Here is a 17991-nt window from a genome sequence, read left to right as displayed (position 1 = left end):
GCAAATAGCTCTTTTCACTGAGGAGGCCTTTGTTAGATGGATTCTCTTTTGTGTCCCTAGATGTGAGGCATTTTGAGGAAGTTACTGCTGCTGCCTCAGAAATTATTGACTTTTTAAATCCAATTTGTGGTGAAATTCAAAAGCAACAAGATGGATTTAGGGGCGCCTGGGTGGCTCAGTCGGTTAAGAGCCTGCCTTCTGCTCAGGTCATGATCCCAGGGTCCTGGGCTGGAGCCCCACCTGCTATAGGCTCCCGGCTCAGCAGGGAATCTGCTTCTCCCTCTCCCTCTGCCCCTCCCTCTGTTTATGCATGTGTGTGTGCACGCGTTCTCTCTCTCTCTCTGCCTCCCTCGAATAAATAAATAAAATCTTCAAAAGCAGCGAGATGGATTTTTCCAGGAGACATCTCCATTTCTGCTTTGTTGTAGCTGCCAGATGTAGGCCTCCCCTCCCCCACCCCCCTGAGTGTGCAGGTGAGGGAGCTGGAGCAGCCCGGAGATTATGCAGGTCCAGGTGAGACAGAGGAGGGGTCAGGGCCTCCTCTCTGGCATGGATGGCACCCCTTATCAGAGTTCTGCTTTTCCCCCTTCCTCGTACTTTCATACACTCATTTATCCAGGCTATACGACAGAAATAGCAGAATTCACCAGACTCTTCAAAGAAATGGGGCAATTTTTGCCACATCATTGTCTCCTCCCTCCTCCTCTACTATCCAAACAAACAAGAAAACAAGCAGCCATCCATTTTCCAGCCATATCTCTAAATGCTTATTACTCTCTGCATAGGAATTTCAGATATTTTAAAAGAGTCTTTAAAGGCCTTTTTGTAATAAACTTCCTCCTTGATGTGTATGTTTGGGGGGCTGTATTTTAAGTGTGTCCTTTGGAGAAAGACTGTCCTAGGTTCTGTGAGTGGCACATTTCCTTGATGGTTATTTTATCAGCATGTTTTTTTTCAAACCTTCTATAGATATGTATCTGCCCCCAAATAGCATTTAATGAAGAGGTCTTTGAAATAAATCTCTAAAAACAAAAGCTACTTTATTCATCATCTGTGGGGAGAGCAGCCAGTGAAGCTCATCTGTAAAATGCATAATTAGAAACCAGAGGAGTGTGTTTCTGCATGTGCCTGAGCGTGGGTAGATATCGATGGTGTTAATAAAATCCTGGTTTCCAGTTCCTTCTTCTCTGATCAGAATAAGAATTAGGTTACATGGAAACTAAATGACAAGAGGCAGCAGAGGGAAGAAAAATGCATTATTTTTATTATTGTAATACCCTTCTTCCCATATTCTTTTTCATAGCAAAACATTGGTGTAGAGGTCTTTAGATTTGTGGGGAAAATAAATATTTACTTTTTTATAGAATAAAAATAACCGGAAGGAATATGGAAATATTTCTCTTTTAAAGGCTACTAGTCTTTAAAATTGGCTCCTTGATGTACTAAAGTCCTAGTAGTCATAACATGACTAAGCCACATTATTTAGAAGCCTTGTTATAATATATTCTCTGTAAACCACCACACTGAGGCATGGGGTTAATCAAAATGTGTGGCTAACTGGGAGCTGTAGGAATTTAACTAAATGACTAATGTAAAAATAACTGATAAATAAGAAACCAAAATGCATTTAGTATAAAAACATAATGTTTAATGAGTCCATTCACATCTGGTAGTAGTTTATGATGTGTCTCCGGGGAAGAACAGGTGAACAGACATTTTCTTGATACCCTTTTGACCATTGTCAATTAATTCCCTTCTCCCCTTCAGGCTTCATTTCCTTCATCTTTAAAATGGGAATGCATTGGGGTGCCTGGGTGGCTCAGTGAGTTGAACATCTGACTCTTGATTTTGGCTCAGGTCAAGATCTCAAGGTTGTGAGATCCAGCCCCTAATGAGGCTCCCCGCTCAGCAGAGAACCTTCTTCTCTCCTCCTTCTGCCCCTCCCCACATGCTCCCTGGAGCTCTCTCCCTCTCTCTCAAATAAATAAATAAATAAATAAATAAATAAATAAATAATTAAAATGGAAATGCAGTGATTTCTATTTCACAAAAGCAGAATTGAAGTAAAACAGTGTCAAAATATCCTGTATGTGTAAGGTTATTTTTTTTTTTTGTCTTCCTATTATAGATGTGTTAGAATGGTTTTCTAATAGAAGTGCAGATTAATAGAATCAAAGCAACAAGATGTATTCTCAATTGAGATTCCAGGTTAGCAAGGAAAAGGTGAGATTATAAGCTAACGATTTCTGTAAATGAAATATTATTTTCAAAGATAGAGGTTTGCATAAAAAATGTTTGGTTCAGAAAATCTATACTGCTCATCCCATTATGATGAGGTTTCGTTCACGTGGCTCTGGAACATATCCTAGTCACTACAGCATATTTCATACTGTGTTCCTTGCGGAAAGAAGATTTCATAACTAAATATGACTTCACTTACTTGGAGATTCACAAAGCCCCTTAGTGTTTTAAGGGTTCTAAGAAGTCTTAAACAATAAACCTAAAGCTACCGTTTCCCAAGCTTGTTTGACCATGGAACCCTCCTCCCCATTTTTTAAAGATTTTATTTATGTATTCATGAGAGACACAGAGACAGGCAGACATGTAGGCAGAGGGAGAAGCAGGCTCCCTGTGGTGAGTCTGATGTGGAACTTGATCCCAGGACCCCAGGATCAGGACCTAAGCCAAAGGCAGATGCTCAACCACCGAGCCACCCAGGTGCCCAGACTATAGAACCCTTTTAAGGAAAGCATCTATTAGCATTCTTCTAATGCCCAGACTCCTTCAAGTTCATGAGCTTTGGACGCAGACTGCCCATGTTCAAACCTCTGTTTATGACCTTGAGCTAATTACTTGATATTCTCATTTTTTAAAAAAGGCCAATAGTATTTATCTCATAGGGTTTTTAAATGACGTAACATATGTTTTTAATACATATTGTTAGATGAGGTATTGCATGTGAATTATGAAGTAACACATTTATAGACATGTAAGACTCTGCTTTTGGAGGTGGTGGGGCAGGGCATGGGCTGGAAGCACTTACTGGCCAGTGGTCCTCTCTGGTCTTTTATTCCCCCATCAGACAACTGCCAAGGTCTCTTCATGATTAAGTTCTCCCCTTACCGTGAAGTGTGTCCCTGACTCCCTCGCAGAGCAGTCCTATTACTGCCTGTTCTTACTATCCGAACTGTGGGTTGGAAACTCGCATGCATATTTGGGTTAGATGGGGGCATGCACAGGGCCAGGGGGAGGGAAGTGGCAGGGCTGGTGGACAACAGGGCAGTGCCAGCCTCTTCTACGGGGGGTCCAAGCTTGGTGTTGCCACATCTTCTAATTTTTAAGAGATAAGTTAGAAATCCAGATAATGTAAAGTTTCCTGATTTTTAACATAGCAAGTATCCAGATCAAAAATATAAACAACATATATTTAGTCCTTGAGTTGACAGTTTTGCAACCTCTACATTGAAAGCAAATTCACAGGTACCACCTCCTCCCTCCCCTGCCATCTTTCCCACCTTTTAGCTTTGGCCTGACATCTGCCTTTGTCCTTGCTAAGAGGAAGGAATCCTTTTTTTAGTTAAGCTAATGGGCCCTCTTGGTCCTGCCTACTGGTTCTCTAGTCTCATAGGACCCTCTTTCCTCTCAGTCCTTCCTGCCCAGTATCACCATTCATCCACGATTGCCTACTAGATGCCAGACCTGGTAGGTTCATTTCCACATAATTCCTCCTGGAGACCCTGCACTGTGAGCTCTCAGGCAGCCTGGGAAGAGCCTCCCAGGTCAGAGTCAGAGTCGGAGCTGCATCCCAAGGTCGCATCGGCTTCTTGCCCTCCGCCTTTCTCCATATTCACACTTTCAGTGGGGCTGATTGGCTTCTCAGGGGGCCATTTCCTACGAGTTAGTACTCTTAGCAGATTGAACCTTTCTTGATCATTTCTATTGACAGTTTTAGGTTAATCTTCAAAGTGTTAGTCCTTTCAACCTACCTGGAAAACTAGCTCTCACTATCTTAGCTCTATTAGACTGGTGTGCTTCTCCACTTCCAGAGGTGCTGTACCCTATTCACCTTTATCATCTCTGTACCCGTCACAGTGCTTGGTAAATAATAAGAGGATGGTAATGAACTCGGGAACTGGAGCCAGCTTGCCTGGTTCCCACCGCAGTCCTGTGGCTCACTAACTCTAGGTAGATAGTTGTATATAGTGTAGAATTACATACTAGTTATATAACTGTGATCTTGGGCAAGCCTCTTAGCCTCTCTCTGCCTCAGTCTTCTCATCTATAATGAGGAGTTGGTGTGAGGATTCATGGAAAGCACTCAGGCAGTATCTGGCACACAGAGCTCTGTAAATACTGACTCTTATTAATAGTGAGATTACTATTCATCTGGCAGGAGTGCAATACATGCTGATCAGAGGAATGAACTCAGAAGACGAGGTTTGGTTTTGGCATTAATCTTCTCCAGAACAATGTAAGAATCTATCCGTCTTTTATTTTGAAAACAGTGAAAGTCCTATAGCTTTCCTCAGCAGCATCACGTTTTTCAGAGCGTGCTCGATTTGTAGGCTGAATGCGGTCACCTCTGCAGATGGGCTGGACTGCAGCGGTGCGCCTGCAGTGACTCCTTAGGTGTCAGATGAAGCACAGTGGAGCATGCCGTCTCTGGGAGCGCCAGTGCTGTCCTCTTAAGATTCCAGACACTGAGACTGGGCGCACATAATCAGCAAAGTGTTTTATGAAAATAGATGCTGAATATATACCCCTTCAATAAATCACTTCCAAGTAGATATTTTTTTTTCCATTTTGTGGATAAATATGTATCAAATAGCCTTTTGTACATAGATGCAGAACACATTTTAAAAACTGAATATCTCATACATATCAATGAGCTGGTATGTCTTAGTGGCTAGATGCACAAACTTTGATGCCAAGCAGATCCGATTCAAGTCCTGACGCCACCCTTAATAACAGTGTGACTTTCCCCAGGTCACTTAACTTCTGTAAGTTATAGTTTCTCCGTCTGTAAACTGGGAAGCCAATAGTACTTACCTCCTAAGGTTGGTTTTGAAGATTACATGTAAAAATGTATGAAAGATCCTTAGCTCAGTACCTTAGCAATTGCTGGCACACAGTAAGTGCTCATTAAATGATGGATAATACGCATGTTTATGGTTGACAGAGCTACTGAATTGGTCTCAGTGCGGGCAGATGTGATAGTGAAGAACAGCACATGTGTGACCAGTGTCCTTTCACAGTGAGAGAAGTGGTGAATGGGGCTACTCTATTTGCATCAGAACCCTTCTGAGAGCTCTTTGAAGCGATGTATGCTAGGCCCTCCTAGGGCCCTTCTGGGAGAAGTATAGATTCTGTTGGTTAGGGGGCTCAGGCACCTGGGCCAGAGCACATGCTCCATTGGTCATGAAGTCGTGGCCAGCGTCTGCCGAGGCAGTCCTCAGCATGGTCACACCCTGGTGTCACCCAGCACAGAGATGTGCACTGGTTGATAAAGGACAAGCTAGGAGTGCCAGTCTTCATTCAGCACCATCCCCACCTCTGAGATGATATTCCCAGCATGTAATCTGCTGGTAGGAATTTAGGTTGGAAAGGGAAATGACACACCACTCACATTCCTTTTTTACCCTTAAGCCCCGCATATGTAGCTCCTGTTCTTCCAGATTGTAGCAGTCAGAAGAATAGCTTTGTGAATTATACTGACCTGGTCAGCACTTTGATTTGGGGGAGAGGGGTAGATTTTCCTTTGCTTTTGCACATAGCCTGGAATGTCTGTTATGAACATTTCTAGACCTTGCTCTTTCACTAAATTTTAAGCTCCTTTGAAGAGTGTCTATGTCTTATTCATTTTAAATTTCTTAACAACTTCTTTGCATTATTATAGGAATGAAGTGAAATCCCTGGGGAATTGGATTAGCCATGAGAAATTAGTAACCAGTCATCAAGATCAGCTTTGAAACATTTTTTCTGGGGTCATTAAATAATCCAAATCAGCCGCATATTAAAAATATATAGATCTAAGAGAACAAGTACAAATGTAACATTATAATTTCACAATAGAGCTAGACTTCTTGGTGAAACTTTAGGAGTGGAGAGGGAAACACTGGCGTTAATGTCGTTGAAACTCAGATAAAGAAAACTTCACCATCTTATCCTTTTAAGCCTAAATGTACATTAATTTCATGGAATTTCGGGAAAATACCCTACTTAAATGAAATTCAGGTATCTTAAAAAGTCACAGACCTAAGGCCACACAGCAGTAGGAAGGAGTTAAGCCAAGACTGAGCGACTAGACTACACGCTCAGTGTCTTGTTTTAGGAGGTGGTTGCACATGACATCAAACTGTATGTTGTGAGTTACATCAACTCCGGAGAAACTACTCGGTTAGAAACTGGGAGGGAAGACCACAAACACACAAGACGGGCCTCCTGCTCTCGTGAAGCCTCCACACTTCCTCGTAGACAAGGTTAGCAGGCCACTCGACTGCCCTGAGGGAGCGTCCAGTTCAACATACCAAATGGACTTCGTCTGTTTCTCAGCCTTTGGAACTCTAAGGAACCTCAGATATTATTACCTCCTGGATGTTGCTGAGAGGATGTCTTTGCTGAAGACATTTTTCTCGCCCTGAGGATGCACTGCTGTCTCCCACTCTCACCACTGGCCACGCCTCAAGCTCAGACACCCGCTCCCTTCATGAACATCCCAGCTGAGCATAATGGCTTATTGGCTTCCCATGTGTTTGTACCTCAGTCCTTAAACTCACTTGAGTTTTAAGTTAAATATTTCTAGTAACTCATACCAACCACCCCTATCAGCTTGCAAATATCTTGGGGAAAAGAATATGTTCCTCACCTTAATGCCTATTGTGTGCCTTTCATGTTTCTTTGTATATAGTGTTCAGGAAGTATTTGTTGAATGAGGGAATGAATAAATAAAAGACTGACAAAGGTCGGTTGATTGATGCCCAAGTGTTTGCAGACAGTGTATTTCGGAGACATTCACGTTCTTGGGTCCCTCCTCTAGCCCTTCCAAAATGCGCCATTTGTGTTTTGATTGGCTCGGATCTTTGAAAGATCCAACCTCTACTATCACTTGAAATATATTTTTTAAAGATTTTATTTATTCATCCATGAGAGATACAGAGAGAGAGAGAGAGAGACAAAGACACAGGCAGAGGGAGAAGCAGGCTCCATGCCAGGAGCCCGATGCAGAACTTGATCCCAGGACCCCGGGATCACAACCTGAGCCCAAGGCAGACACTCAACCACGGAGCCACCCAGGCATCCCTATCACTTGTAATACTTCTGAAAACAGTGGTGAGATCTAACAGTGGAAAGTTCGCCAACCAGCCAGCCCTAAAGAAATCTTGACCGCCCACACAGACTGTCTTTTGTTTATTGGATTTATGTAGCGCCCTTGCTTTAGGGCTGAGAGGGTGTCTGTCAGGCACCTGAAAGGGTCCCATATTTCAGCCACTCACAATCAGCAGCCAAAAAGAAAGTCCCCAGTGTCTGCTTTGTGTCTTCCCTGGTATCCTGTTCCCGCTGGTCAGCACCTCTGCCCACCAGCACCGGCCCCACGGCGGGAGGAGCCCAGAAAGGAGACCGGGCAGGTCTGGGGCAGACGGCTCGCGGGACCGTCCGTGACGCTGGCTCGGTGCAGTGCACCTGCTCACAGCCCTGCTCGCGCCCAGGCTCTTCCCTCGTGGACTTCAGCCCCCAGATCCTCCGGCCAGCCCCTTCCCTCCTCCCACCTCTGCTTTCTGCCTTATCTCCTTGTCACAATCAGAGCAAGGGTGAGCCGACCAAAGCCCCTGAGCACGGGCATGGTTCTGGCTCATCAGAGCCTCTGCACACGGACAACAGGCAAGGTGGGGCGGACGGCACCGACAGCCCCCCGACCGGCAGCGAGTAACAGGTGCATCAGCTCAAGGCAAGTTCAAGGTTTACAGCTCGCTCCTCTGCCGTTTCTCTTGGACGGTCGCCACCGTAGCGCCTCCAGCCTCCCTGGCCTGCCACCCCCCGCCCAGCCACACGGTCATCATCACGTTTCAGGGACAGGACCGCCCTCCAACTGGAGCGAGGAGCCAGGATTCTTCCCTCCCTCCCACCTTTTTCAGCCTTTCTCTCCAGAAGATAAGTAGATAAATGCAGAACCTTGGAAAACCCCGCCAAGAGGAAATTACCTCCTGTCTGGTTTGTCAGAACTTTCTGTGGGAGCAAATACTGTCTCCCTACTGGCTGTCAAGTGAGGGTAACTGTAAGGCATCACTACCTGTTTGAGTGACGCACCATTCCTGCTGGACCCTCAGGGTAGTGGGAGGCTGGACACACTGTGGCTGAACCCCTGGCTGTGATGATTCTGGAGGCGAGTCCCTGCTCGGTGCCAGACTGCCGTGGCACATCCCTCCAGACCTGTTCCATCAGCCCGGAGGTGCTAACCCCTCTGGATGCCTGTTCCCACGTACCCCCTCCCCCCCGACCCCCAGCCTAGAGTGGTTTCCTCTGACACCAGAGTTGTATTTGATAAAGGAATGAGGAGAAACATGAAGGATCAAAGGTCTGGTTATCTTTTCCTTGCAGGGTTTGAGCTTCTTTAGTTCAGGGTATAGTATGTGGAGAGTGGCTCCTTGTTGGTTATTAGAAAATAAGGAGATGCAGTTGGTACCTTTGATGTGTTCCTAAATGAGCAGAGGCTCTGTGCTTGAGGAAACAACTCTGTTATGCTCTGGGCACCTTTCAGAGTACCCTTTTTGGTTTCCATTTCATTGTTTAGACTTCTGAATGGTTATTCTGGATCTTGTTTCTGTAGTTTATTAGAATCTGGTATCATATCAAGGACCACAGACTCCTGGTAAATCTCTTTCTCCCTTCCTTCCTTGGTATTTTCAGTCAGGATTTAGGCAGGAGACCGAAATGCCACCAGTTTGTTTTATTATAAAGAATTTAAGAATTCTTTTTATTATATTAAGAATTTGTTTTATTATAAAGAATTTAGTTACGTCCCTTTTGAGGGAGGTAACTAAAAAGTCAAAAGGAGAGCACTAAGATTTCATGGGTTTAGCAATTTGCAGGTAGCAGCTCCCCCTCTTAAAGCTCAGAAGAAGTTGGAATTAATAAAATTTAAAAACTTGGTCCCTCAAAGCTAAGATTGGACCACTGAGGGGGAAGAGCAGCTGTCTCTCAGTACAGAGGATGGACTGGGACCCACCTCGGGGGAGGGTTCTGCAGGAGTTGGAGGCCCCATGGTAGGTCCAGCTGCTGTACGGTCAGAGCGGCATCCTGGTGGTGCCCACGCAGTGTTGCTGGGGTCCTGACCGCAGGAAGCCAGTGGGGGAAGCCTGGCCATCCTCTCTTCTCCCTCCACCCACCCACAGTCTGCAGAGCCCAGCCTGTCCTCACACAGCACAGTGGGGAGGTGGCTTTGGAGCTGGAAGGGAGGAGCTTAGTAACTGGCACAGGAGGTAACCTAACAGGGTCTTTCTCCCTCATCATTTGGAGCCTTAATAAAATTCCAAAGTCTTTGGCGCCTGGGTGGCTCAGTGGTTGAGCATCTGCCTTCGGCTCAGGGTATGATCCCGGAGTTCTGGAATCGAGTCCCTCATCAGGCTCCCGACAGGGAGCCTGTTTCTCTCTCTCTCTCTCTCTGTGTGTGTCTCTCATCAATAAATAAATAAATAAAGTCTTTTAAAAAAAAAAAATCCAAAGTCTTGAGCCTCTTATTCTGTTTCCTCCTCTCCACTCCATGTGTGACCCCTTAGCTCTCCAGAACAAAGGTCTAAAAGGCCCTTGGTACTTTTGTGTTTTCAGTTTATAACCCTCTCATCCCTCCACCACAAGGCCCTGCTAAGGGAAGTAATGTCTCTGGTCCACCTCTCAGTCCTCTGTCCTTCTCTCTGTCAGCATCTCTCACATGGCCCCCTCCCCCTTTGCCTCCTTCTTTCCTCCAAGAAGCCTCTGTCCTGGGACCACAGCCAGATCATGGTTGATGAAACCAGCAGCCACAGAAGAGAGCCACAATCCCACACACATTAGTTATTTCCCCTCTGTGCCAAGCACCGTGCTCCACGTAGAGAGGGAGAAAATGTGGCCTCTGCCCTTTGAGACACTTTTAATCAAGTCACACAGAGAGATCTGTAAACTCCTCCCAGATTACAGAGCGTAGTAAGTGCCACAGCGTCAAGAGGTGGTAGATACAGCAGGATCCGAGTCATGGATCTGAGTCATGGATCCGAGTCATGGTTCGGCCACGTACAAACGAAGGAGAAATGAGGCGCTGAACATTTAGGTAGTTACCATGGGCTTCACGTGTGCTGATGCTTTGATTCTGACAGCAACCAAATGAGGGCCACTGGCAGGATCCTTGTTTTGCAGATGGGGAGCTGAGCGTGAAGGTACTGCCCAGCATCACAAAAACTTGTAAGTGGCAGGGCTGAATTGTGCCAGCTGAGTGACCTGCCTCTAGGCTTCATTTGAAGGTGAACCAAGGTGACAGCCCCTGGTAGGCACTAGCTAACTGGTAGCCGTTGCTGTCGTTAATCTGATAACTTTTTTTAAAAGCTTATAAAGCAAAAAGAATGGGATGGTTGATCATACCTTACCTTACCGTATAAGGTGTCTTTAATATATATTAACCCATTTAATCTTTATAACAATTCAATGAGGTAAGGATATCATTCCTGTTTTGCAAGGAGTCTTGGGGCTGAGGGATGGGCCACCGCTCAGAAAGGGTGAAGAGGGTCCTAAGAGACACAGGAGAGGCAGCCCGACTGTTGTCCTCCATATTCAGGGAGACCTCAGCAGGAGGGGCCCTACACTGGGGCTGGTGTGGTTTCATGGATGAACTGATGATCTGGGGGCCACATGCACCTGTTCAGAGCCCCCTGGACACTCACTCATTACCTGTGCACCATTCAGCACAGCCTCTGCCCTCCCATTTCCCCATCTGTACAACCCGGACGACACCGTGTGTGCCTTGCCCCACTGTGAGGTTGGGTACCTGGAAGTGAAAAGCCTGGGTCACGTGCAGGTAACCAGCCAACGTGATCATTTTGGAGGAAAAGAGAAATCTCGAAAGTTGCCTTCGTGGCTGAGCCTGTGTACGGGAACATTTTGATTCGTTTTGCATAAGGGAAGTTAATCATTAATGAGCTTGGAATATTACCTCTTTGAGTGACAGTTTTGCTTGCTTGTAGCCCCCGCGACGTGGCATGAGGTTTATTTGATGTAAGTCCGAAAAGTTTATTTTTCTGCCTCTAAAGTTCTGTTTAAAGTGGCAAGAAACTCAGGGTCATTTTGAGTGGCAGAAATTGTGATTCGGGTGGAGGCAGCACTGAGCCATCCCAGCAGTCAGGACATGGGTGTGTTTGGCAAATGCCCCTACCCGTCCTCCCTGGCAGGTGGCGTGGCTCGCGTAGCCAGCGGAATCGAAAATTTGGGCTCACTTGATCCTTTCGGCCGTTTAAGACCTAGACCTCGGAAGAGGAGGAAGGGTGGGTTTTCCCTGCTGAAGTTGGTAAAACCCAGCGTTCCTCATGTACTTGACGACGGCGCGGGTTCCTCGGGGTACCTCTTGTGACATCCTGTGGGGCAGTTTTGATAGACCACAGTGTGTGAGGTGCAAAGTGCTTTCTTTTGCAGAGGAGGAAATTGGGGCCCAGAGAACTTGGCAGTTTTCCACGGCCAGGGAGAAGCAGAACTGTGGCCCTGCCTCTGGGCAGTGGGTGTCCTATACGGCAGCGCCTTCTCCAGAAAGGAGTCACTCGCCACCTTTTCTCCCTGTCAGCTTGGGCTTCCGACACGACAGATGGCCCAAAACTTCTTCATATGCATTCCGTATTTTATTATTTTAATGAGCTTATCTTACGGAAGATGTGTTTTCTCTCGGGAGGGGAGAGAGGTAATCTGATGGCCCCCCCTCAGGCTTTTAGCCATAGCTACAAAGATAGCTGAGCCTCCGGGACCAGGGAGGCTCCCCCTGCTCCAGTGCACAAACCACATTCTGTGTGTGCCACTTCCTAGAGCCTTCTTCCCCTGTCATCCGTGAGCTCCTTGGTGGCAGGGACAGTGTCGGAGCTGCCACATAGTAGGTGCCTGGTGAGGTTGTTGTGTTCTCTGTCTCCAATTACATGTAAATTCTTCTGCTCTCCCGAGTGGGGGGGTGTCTCTCAATTAGAACCCATATTTGCATTCCGCTTGCTTTCACCTGAGGTATCACATCTGCGCCCTATGAACTTTGTTGTAGACTTTGCTAGACTCACTTGGATTTGGTACAAAAGAAAATGATGCTTCACATTCATCTCTAGTGTGGGGAAGCTGAACTCATTGTTTTCTTTGTTGAAATAGAATCCAATATTAACAGCTGGAATTTTATTTTTAAATATGGAAAAAACATTTCTTTTTCACATGTAAATGCATAATAAATGCATAATCTGTGGCCAGTGTTTCCCTTTGTTACATAATTTCTCTAGGTGAATGACTAAGCATTGATATCCTTTTTTACTTTTTTTTTTTAAAGATTTTATTTATCCACGAGACACACACACACAGAGAGAGAGAGAGAGAGAGAGAGAGAGGCAGAGACACAGGCAGAGGGAGAAGCAGGCTCCATGCAGGGAGCCCGACGTGGGACTCGATCCCGGGTCTCCAGGATCAGGCCCTGGGCTGAAGGCGGCGCTAAACCACTGAGCCATCTGGGCTGCCCCCTTTTTTACTGTTTTAATCCAGTGTTTGATATTTGAAAAATAACATGTTTAAGTTGTGAGGTATAGTAGTACAGTGGATACCCATGAAGGCAGCACCCTGCTGTAGTGAATATCACCAGTATCTTGCATCTCATGGTTTCTTCCCCATTTCATTCCATCCCCCTCCACTCCTCTCCTTGCCCAGGGCAGCTACGATGTTTTCTCTTAAAAAATTGAGATGGTCTCAGCCTTTTGTTCCCCTATCCATTTTTACTCTATGACTGAGAGTTGGTATTAGATTATATTCTAGGAAATAAAAAACAAACAGTAAGTGTTGTTGTTACTGTTGTTGTTGGTTTTTTTCAGAAATAATTAGCTCACCCACTTCCCCTACACATTTCTGTTACCAAAAGAAATGGAGAACACATTAGACCCCAGATGGGTATCTGTTCCCTGGGGTCTGTTGTTGTAGAACAACTGAGACAGTGTTAATCCTTTGGCATTATGGGAGTCAGGAAGAAATATTAAAGCATGTAGCATCAAGTCATCTTGATGGCCTAAAGCATCTAAAAGGATCTGGCCCGAAAGGACCAGTGAACAGGGATGTAGGGGACGAAGGTAGGATAAGATAAAAAGGAAGAAGGTCAACTCCATGAGCATCTATAAGAGGCCTTTTGTCTGTGAGAGTCTTGAATTTGATCTTTACTCTGGTTTTGAACAAGCCATTGAAATCCTATGTCTTAAGTTCTTGAGGTTAATTTTTATTTTGCCTATTTTCCCCTGAACCCTGGAAGAGTCAGAAGGCTAGCTCTGTATGAACTCAGGCAAGTTCAACTTACATTTTCTAGCTGGTTCTTGGTTTTACCTCCCAGCATGCACTGTCCCTAACGGAATGGGGTGCTTGTACAGAAGAGGGAACATGAAATGTAGACTGAAGTCCCCCTCACAGAGTTCATGTTCTAATTAAGCAAGTATCATTTTGAGGTTAAATTTGGGGTTGGGAATTAACAAACCTAGTTTCCCATTTTGTATTTTTTTTGGGGGGGAGGCAGGAGAACAAGATGGGATAAAATGGAGCCTCTGTTCACTTACTTGAGGCATAAGAAAGGGAAATATCTGTCTCCCAGTAAAACATGATTTACTGGGAAAAATTAGGGTCATAAAGCTAAATGTGACCTCACTTAAACTCTAGTGATTGTATAGAGCTGTGAAGGTCCAGACCAGGCATTTTATGAGAGATTTAAACACTCGGGCAAAACTTTGACAAACATTTTACCTTGGAGAAGAAAGCCCAGAGTGCAGAAGTAATGCTGGCTTCAGAAAGATTTGATTATCTGAACCTGAAAATATGAGTGCAGAGATGAAGTCTTTGATAAGTTCGGAAAATGAGGTAGAGAGACTACAAACAAAATAGAAGCTCTCCATTTCCAGAACCCTGATTTCTTTGATCAACAAGTTTACTTATTCACTTCCTATTCTCACAACTTTACTGAGATATAATCCACATACCGCACAATTCACCCACTTAAATTGTGTGACACCCCCGTCCCCTGGTCTTTAGTATGTTTGCAGAGATGTGCAGCCCTCTCCGCCATCGATTTGGGAACATTTTCATCACCCCCAATAAGATATTCTTTTATTTTTCACATTTGTCTCCTGCATGCAGACCTCCGCCAGAGCTCTGAGGAGGTGGTCTGGGCTGCAGGCTCCCACTCCCTCTGCTAGTCCTTCTTTAGCTAGAAGCACATATGGTATTCAATTTGAACAAAGATCTCCGAGGCTTACTTAGAAATCTAACTTAAGTTAGAAGCGATGACATTCAGGCAGGGCCGGGAAACCTGGCTTAGGATCCCTAAGGTCCCACGGAGAATGTGAGGCCACAGCTCTCTGCCCCGCACCCAGCTTCACGTGCATCTGTTTAAGTAATGAAGACATCTAGTACTCAAAATTTGGAAGGATTCAAAAATATTCGAAATTTTGTGTCTGCTCTTAGGGAGTTCAGTGGATAGTTGAGGGGGGAACCATGGCATAGAAACGTGGAAAGTTAATTCAGTAGAAGGCTGCCCTAAAATGATGGTTCCACACAGTTTCATTGTGGAAATTCTTTATTTTCTATGAATCTTCAGCCAGAACTGAAAGTCTATAAAAAGTTTAGAACAAATATGAGAGACTGAAAGTTGGAAAGAATGTTTAGAACTTGCTGGTTCGGGGATCCCTGGGTGGCGCAGCAGTTTGGCACCTGCCTTTGGCCCAGGGCGCGGTCCTGAAGACCCGGGATCGAATCCCACGTCGGGCTCCCGGTGCATGGAGCCTGCTTCTCCCTCTGCCTGTGTCTCTGCCTCTCTCTCTCTCTCTCTCTCTGTGACTATCATAAATAAAAAAGAAAAAAAAAAAAACTTGCTGGTTCTCATGTGGCTTCTGGGTGAAGTAACAGAATAAAAGTCGCCTGGGTAGGGACTGTGCTTGCCTCTGACCAACACGCCATGCTTCTGGCACTCAGAGAAATTAGATCAGAGTCAAATCGGAATATTGGAACAAAGTGAGAAAATCTGTAAACACCAAGGCTGCATGGAATCATGAGTTAGAACAACCTGAATTTGTGAACTACCGAACCTGCCAGCCAAATTTGATAAACAATTTTTTTATTACAAAATGAATCGATGGAATTAAAAGATGAGCTATGGAACATTGCAATGTAAAGCAGAGTAATTGATGGCGCAGACTGTTTTTATAGGTAAGACTGATTTTTAAGTTAATTTAGATAAGAACACAATCACACGGACTGTAAACAGTCTAAAAATACTTATAAATCAAGATAATTAATCTAAAAGCTCCATGAATCATTCGAAAAGGAAATGTCATGGCAGGCAGCATAGGGATAAATGTTAGATTTGTTCTTATTTACATAATTACTAAGTAGGGTGGATAGAGTACTTGTGGAGACAGTACTGGAAGCTGAGCCACTTTCTGTGAGTCTGTAGTTTTAAGAGGGAGGCCTTAAAGCATAGGGTTAAGAGCGTCACCTGCCCTGCACTAGATCTTGGCTCTGCCACTTCCCGCTCTTTGACCTTGAGCAAATGAGCTGAAGTCCGCAAGCCACGGTTCCCTCGGGGACACAGTGAGAAGAATAGCATCCATCTCGTGAGATAGCGCTGTGTGTGCACTGATGAGCTGATGCATAGAAGTGCTTGGCACAGTCTTTGGCACACAGAACCCCACAAATGGTAACCATCAATAATACTACAGTAAAAACCAAGGGGCCATGTGTTCTGATCTAGAAAGAGAAGCAGTGCCTGGAAGAGCTGCAAAGTAATCTTTTGCCTAATCTTGAACTTGGTTGAAAGCTGACTAAAAGCCACCTTGACAGTTCCAGAACTCTGTAGAGAACTTGTCAAAAAAGCAGACCCTCCCCTGTTAGAGGGACTGTCAAAATTATGACTACACCAGAAAAAAATTAATGTCATAGCTTTGCCTAAAGGCAAGAAGGCAGAGGTTCAGTTAATAATGATTGACTAGTACAGAAAACATGCGGAGTGGGGAACGATGATCTCTTATCCTGCCTTAGTTATTGTTGAAGAGAAGAGTGTGTAAGAGGAACATTCTGATAGAAATACAGCAAACTAGAATAAAAGTACTGAGTTGTATTACCAACTGGAAGTTAAGATTGTCTTCCTTGAGAACATTTATGAACAGATACAGAGGGCCTAAAGAACTTTGATTTTTTTTTTTCCATGAGTTAATAAGAATGGAGACTTTGAGGATCTTAACCTTGGAAGATACATGGGGACACTGGTTTTTTTTTTTAAGATTTTATTTATATATTCATGAGAGACACACATAGAGAGAGGCAGAGACACAGGCAGAGGGAGAGCAGGCTCCATGCCGGGGGCCTGATGTGGGACCCGATCCTGGGACTCCAGGATCACGCCCTAGACCAAAGGCAGGTGCTAAACCACTGAGCCACCCAGGCGTCCATAGACACTGGTATTTTAAATATAGAGGTGAGCCTGGAGCAAGGGGCCAGGTAGGATGGAGGAGTATTATGAAACCTAAATCTCACCTTTTAGTCCCTGCCCCAACTCCAGTCATTGGGCAAGCGTATGATTTATAACCAGATGTCGTGGACAACTGTCAAATATGATATATGTTCAACTATCCAAGTCATTGGTGTGGCTTGAAAACAACTAAGTCTGTGCTTCATGAATGTCATGTCATCTTCATTACAGTTTGCTGAGGGGAAACCGTAACAAAGTTTATAGATGGAGAGACTGTGATGTAAGATTAAGGTGCCGGCAGGATTGGTTCCTTCTCAGGACTGTGAGGAAGAATCTGTTGCAGCCTCCCCCTAGCTGCTGTGGTTTGCTGGCAATCCCCAGCATTCCTTGTCTCATAGGAGCATCACCCCTATCCCTGGAATCTCCTCACATGGTGCTCCCTGTGTGTGCGTCCCTCCCTCCCTCCCTCCCTGTGTCCAAATTACCCCTTACATAAGGACACCAGTCATACTGGATGAGGGCCTCCCTAATGACATCATTTTAACTTGATTATCTCTGTAAAGACTCTTTCTCCAGGAAAGGTCACATTCTGGGATATTGGGGTTTAAGACTCCAAGATAAGTCAGTCTGTAGCAGAGTGGATGATTATAACATAAGTTGTGAAGTACCCCATTCTGAGGAGCCAGTTCTAGACTGCAGCTAAGAAGTTTTATATCCTGTGACTCTTTTGTGAGGAGAGCAAGGCAGGAAGCTGCATACCTCTTCAGAACCCAGGTGGTGATGAGACGCTGCCTCATAATAGCCTCCCAGGGGAGAGGTAGGGGTGAGTAGGAGATGGCCTCCTAGCAGTCCTCTCCAAGAGGATCACAAGGCACCCTAGATGCACGTGGGACTGCGGTTCAGGTCTTCACCTGCGGGGCCTCACGTGCACGTTTGGCAGGGCAGCACTGTGGAGTCATTCTCTCTAGCATACAGCTGATAGAAGGCACCCGAACTCCAATCCAGATCTGCCTCTCTCTGAGTGAGTGTAGGTCCCTTGATGCTTGCGGGCCCCCTACACACTCCAAATGCTTCCATCAACTGGTCTTGTTGATGTCTAGGAGTCACAAGTCAGGTCCCCTTAGCAAGCACACTCTAAGACAGAGGTTAGCAAGCCGGAGGCTTATTATCAAGTTCTGTCAGGATCAACCCCCGTGGAAGGGAAGGTACAGAAGTGGGACTGGTCAGCGGGAGAAGTCTGATGCAACAAAGGCCTCAGCACACCCATAGGCAGCTCTGAAATCACGGTGGCCCTTCAGAGT

General features: G+C 45.3%; 1 protein-coding gene across 4 annotated transcripts in view; it reads left to right on the top strand.

Moving 5' to 3' along the window:
• The window catches only part of FARS2 (phenylalanyl-tRNA synthetase 2, mitochondrial), a 499567-nt gene that overhangs the window by 339054 nt on the left and 142522 nt on the right, over positions 1 to 17991 (top strand). The window lies entirely within an intron of this gene.

Source organism: Canis aureus, chromosome 37 (assembly GCF_053574225.1).
Source record: "Canis aureus isolate CA01 chromosome 37, VMU_Caureus_v.1.0, whole genome shotgun sequence".
Classification (NCBI taxonomy): Eukaryota; Metazoa; Chordata; class Mammalia; order Carnivora; family Canidae; genus Canis; species Canis aureus.
The sequence above is the reverse complement of the archived record's forward strand: the minus strand, read 5'-3'. Positions and strand labels throughout refer to the sequence as shown.